The sequence below is a fragment of the Diceros bicornis genome (assembly GCF_020826845.1).
Source record: "Diceros bicornis minor isolate mBicDic1 chromosome 13 unlocalized genomic scaffold, mDicBic1.mat.cur SUPER_13_unloc_1, whole genome shotgun sequence".
In the NCBI taxonomy this organism is placed as follows: domain Eukaryota; kingdom Metazoa; phylum Chordata; class Mammalia; order Perissodactyla; family Rhinocerotidae; genus Diceros; species Diceros bicornis.
The window spans coordinates 14,970,608-14,975,400 of record NW_026690866.1 but is presented as its reverse complement, the minus strand read 5'-3'; the positions used below and the strand labels follow the sequence as shown (position 1 = coordinate 14,975,400).

The following is a 4,793-nucleotide window of genomic DNA, read 5'->3' as shown; positions in this document are numbered from 1 at the left end:
TGTGTGAATTCATTCTTTCCTGGATGGCAGTGCCTTGAAAGGAAGGGCCTGGGCTGTGGGAACTAGGATTTCTACTCTGCTTCTGGCTGAACTGAAAAAGCCTCCCTGGGCGACACTTGAAGCCTTCAGAAAGGAGGGGGAAGAAGTACCAAGGAATTCAAGACAATGGCCCTTGTCTTACAGGGTATTTCCAGGGCATGATGTTCAAAATGCCGGGTGCTAACCCTTTAGCTCCAGGTCGCCGGGTGGGTTCTCGGCATGAGCTCTGAGCAGTGTCTTTTAACCACCCACCTGGGGAGCATTTCACCATTTTAATTGGTAAGGTTGTATCTGTGGTGACTAAGATTGGTGGCATTCCCCTGCTGGACCCACTTCTATACCTACCCCTCTCCTGCCTCATCTTTCAAAACTCCCAACAGGAAAGTTTCCCATCCCTGTAACACAAATCCATATAACCACAGCACAGACTGGAGAAAAGAACACAGCTGTCCCAGGGGCTACGTGCTCTATTCCCTCAGGCCCAGCAGCCCGTTTGGGACAAGTCAGTAACAACACGAGTGAGTGTGTAAACTAGTGATTTTCTGAGACCAGGGACCTCAGAACCACATGGGCCCAGATGTCACCCAGGGATGCAAGGGACGGTGTGGGTCATTTAGTGGACAGGATTAAGATCTCTTGTCCTGGCAAACCAGAGCTTACCCCTGATCCATCAGGCCCAGCTGGGGAGGAATGGCTACGGTGTACCTGACAGAAAGGCTAGGGGCCTACTAGGGAATTTTTGGCCAAATAGAATCATACAAAGCTGTGCAGGGATGCTGGAAATCCTAGTTCACAGGGAGCAGTGAGGTTTATGGAACAAAATCCTGTTTTAGGTTTAAAAGCTGCATCATGAATCTTTCCCTCTGGATATGAAATAAGCGGAAAAAGGACTTCCAAGAGCATGGGTCAGGATCACAGGAGGATTCCAATCTAGGCAAAGGGTGAACAGGGAGCCCCAGAGGCGGCCTGATGGGGATGTCCTGTGCACCCTTAGTCCCTCTGCACATGGTCTTCCTCTATCCTTGTCCGTTACACATGCAAACATTTATCTTTTTTCATTTATTTCTCATTTAGTGTTCATGCAAATCCAGAGACTTGTTAGAAAATGGCAAGTTCCAATATCTGATCAAAGAAACCTCAAGAAGAGAAGCAAAAAACATTCCTTCTTCCTGGAAAGTTGTAGAAAGACAGCCACTGTCCTGGGGAAGGACATGGTCCTGTTAGGTGCTATTTGAAAGACACCCACATTTCAGTGGTTATTGCTCTGCCTGGGAAAGTCCCTCCAACCTCTACATCCAGGGAGATCTGAGGGGCTGTCTCTGCTCCTGTCCCAGGTGACCACACAGAAATGCACCTGTCCTCTGAGGAAGGGAGACTTGAGGATTTCATTCAGTAGCCAGGGAGGAGGCTGGTCCTCCTCCCTTCTCCCACATAAAATAAGCTGTGAGCATACACAAGTTCTTAATTCAAGGAGGAAAGTGAGATTCTGTGTCTTGTTTAAATGAGCATAAGAAGTGAAAGAACCACACCACAACACCCAGGCTGTGACAGAAACAAGATACAATGTAAGAGTCAAATCTACCATTTACTAGTAAAGAAATAATATCACTCCTCCCCAATGGGTTAACAGTCGCTGGGGTGCAGATGTCAGGGAGTTGGAGGGGGTGGTTCCCTCCCTCTGGGGCTTTAGGGGAAACCAGGGAAAGTCTTAGGATGTCCTCCTTCACTCAGGGTGGGAAGAGCTGGCCCGGTACACCCCGAGGGCGCCAGTGTCCCTGCTGGTCCGGAGGAGCTGCACTTGTGGTCTCCAGAGTGTGACGGCTCATCGCCAAGGGCGTGGTGGCTGAAGAGAAGAAACAGACTATTTTGGGGTCCCTTCCTGAGATTCATGGCACACCTCCCTGCCCCCCTGCACTCTGATCAAAACCCTGTGCAGAGTGCTGAGTCCATCAACAGCACCCCGTTTGTCCCTGATGCAGGAGGCATCATTTAGCATCATCCATTTCAGAGGAGGCAACTGAATTTCAGAGAGGAGAGGGGAGCAGTCTGTCCCAGACCTGGTCAGCAGTGGAGCTGGGATCCAGGCCCATGTTTAGGCCGAAGGTGTACTGAGCCCCTGGATTCAGTCGCTGCTGGTCCCAACACTCACTCGGCCCTAAACTGGAGGATGTCCGGTTCCTCTTTCTCTTGAAGAGCCGCATTTTGCTCGCCTTCTGGTGTGCAAGCTCCAGCTAGCAGGAGACCCAGTAGCTACAGGACAGAGTGGACCTTTGAGCTACCAAGAGCGACACCTCATGTGCCTCTCCCAGATCCTGCCAGCAGCTGAGTCCCAGTGCCCCATGGGCCACCCCGCTACGAGTTCTGAGGCTGATTAGCGAGCCAGACCACAGGCTCTGGATCTGGCCCTCAGAGAGAGTCTGCCCTGCCCTCACCCAACTCCTGTCCCCCTCACCTCTCATGGACACTGAGGGGCTCCATGGCCTGGAACCAGGCCCCAAATCACTCTTCAGGCTCCAGGTCATACGCATTTGCATCCTGCTGGAGCAGCTGGATCCTCCTGATGACTTTTAATTTCTGGGAGGAAGGACAGGATGCAGACAGAGCTTGGGTGGGGAACACTGCCAGGGACTTGTGCGGATTGAGGAACTGGTCTGGGGTCTGTGCTCACTCGGGAACCCTCCTTCCTTATCACTCCATTCAGGACTTGCCTGTCCTCACAGTTGGCTGGAATTTCTTCCTTATCCAGGAAGGTGTCCTTGATGTCAGCCCCTCCCACACTCGCCAACGTGATGGGATTCCCAGCTTTGTGGATCTGACTCTCCCAATACACATAAGACCCAAGGGATGAAGCCAGAGAAAGTCTTGCCAGTTGAGGTCTGTGATTTCCACTTCCCCACCCTCCCACAGCTGCTCACCTCATACCATTTCTGGAAGTTGACCCGATTTCCCTGGAAGGGAGACAGCTAATGTCCATCAGAAACAGCCCCTTAAGGCCATAACCAACCCCCATCCCACCCTTTCTCAGGCTGCAAGAACATCAGGGCCCAGCAGAGGGCAGAGATTCCACAAAGAGAACTTGACACTGGGCCAGGCTCTGGGCCCCAGAGCAGGAGGGACAGGGGAACTGAGGCCAGAGACCTTATGTAGCACACCATCTCTGATGACAGATGGGGAGACTGAGGCCTCAGGGAGGAAGGGACAGCTGGACCACAGAAGTGCTTCCTCACTTGCAGGGGCTGATGGCACTCCCCCAGGGGCAGGGTCTGAGGGGGAGGCTGAGTGCAGCTCAGACACAGCCTCCTGCAGCTCTGCAGGCAGGCAGCTCTGAGCTTCACCAGCCCAGGGAGCCTGGTGGGAGGCTTATGCAGAGCGTCTATTCATGCATTGCTAAGATGGGCCTGACAGACCAGCTCCCAGCGGTGGCCATGGGGCTCTCATGAGAGAAGGTTTGCCAGGTACTGAGAGTTCAGGGCCCAGTGCAGGGCTCTCGCCTCCCAAACCTCAGGATCCTGCTCCTTGGTCCCACCTCCAGGCTCACTCACTTCCAGATCATCCTCCATCCCAATGTTCAGCAGCTTCAGGTGATAGAGGAACGTGCCCAAGGAGGGGACGACACCCTGTGAATTCAGGGTGGGAGTGGTGAGATGAGTCCCACCTCTCAGGTGCCCCCATGGACCCTCCCCCAAATCCCTTCACCCCAGCCTCCTGCCCACCACAGACTCCCACAGAGAGCAGCCTAGGTCCCTCAGCGGCCTGCCCCCAGTTGCCCCCTCCAGGACCACTCAACTTCCCCAGTCACCTCCCAGGGGCAGCTTTTGGCAAATCCCAGAGTATGTGCTCCCTGCCCCTCCCCTCCCTAATCCATCCTCGGCCCAGCCCTTCCAGGCCTCCTCCTAGTCACTTCCAGGGCAGGCATTTCAGGCTCTGGGGCTCCAGGAGCTGGGCTGGAGGAGGAGGTACCCCTCTCTTAGGGAGGCCTCAAGCCGTGAGGAGAGAGTACCCCTCCTCTAACACCTGGACCCTCCCCCTCAGGGCCCTTCACCTGCTGCTGCTGCCTCTCCTGGGCTCCCTGGGTATCCATCTCTAGGGTGGCCCACACAGAGTTCATCTCCTGCAGGGTCAAGGACAGGCTCAGGGAGGCCATGCTCCCTTCCCCATGTCTCCCAGGCCCCTGATCCTGGACCCTGGACATCTGATGTCTATGGCTGATCCCATTCCAGAGTGCTCTGATTCTAGATCACTCCCAGCTCCAACAATCCCTCCTCTGTGCCCTCAGGCCTGCCCAGGCCCCTAAGCCTCTCTCCTCATCAGGAAAGTATAAGGAGGACTCCCATGCCTCCCAGGGTCCCCTGAGGATTCAGTGTCATCTGACTGTCACCAGTACTCTCCCTTCCTCCCTCGACGAGGAGGAGCACAAAGCTCCTGCACATTCCTCTCCCTCTTGTACCTCATCACCCCTATGAGGCTTGCACCACAGATCATCTCCTTCCATTTCCCAGATGAGGAGACTGAGGCCCACAGAGGGGCAGTGACTTGCTCAGGGGCCCACAGAGGAGACCGTCCCCCCTCCCAGCCAAAGGGCCTGGCCCCCGGCCTTCACTCCTCCTCCAGACACACCTCTGACCAAGGTCCTGTCCTCTTGACTCTCGGGGTGTGTTGAGGCCCTCAGTCAGCCTGAGCCATGGATTGGGAGGCACAAGGTGTCTCGGGGTCCTATCCAAGTGGATTCTGTGTTTTCCAGCGCCCTAGGATTC

General features: G+C 54.9%; 1 long non-coding RNA gene across 4 annotated transcripts; it reads right to left on the bottom strand.

Annotated features, from left to right (window-relative positions):
• Nucleotides 1–1,610: 1,610 nt before the first annotated feature.
• LOC131401732 (uncharacterized) lies at nt 1,611–3,637 on the bottom strand. Of its 4 annotated transcripts, XR_009217906.1 has the most exons (5): nt 3,540–3,633; nt 2,955–2,987; nt 2,492–2,613; nt 2,189–2,289; nt 1,611–1,882 (listed from the first exon to the last, which is right to left on the bottom strand). It is a non-coding gene; the product is annotated as an uncharacterized LOC131401732 (long non-coding RNA). The 4 variants fall into 4 exon arrangements; XR_009217908.1 differs by lacking the exon at nt 1,611–1,882 and having other exon boundaries at nt 2,142–2,289; nt 3,582–3,637; XR_009217905.1 differs by lacking the exon at nt 1,611–1,882 and having other exon boundaries at nt 2,142–2,289.
• Nucleotides 3,638–4,793: the final 1,156 nt, after the last annotated feature.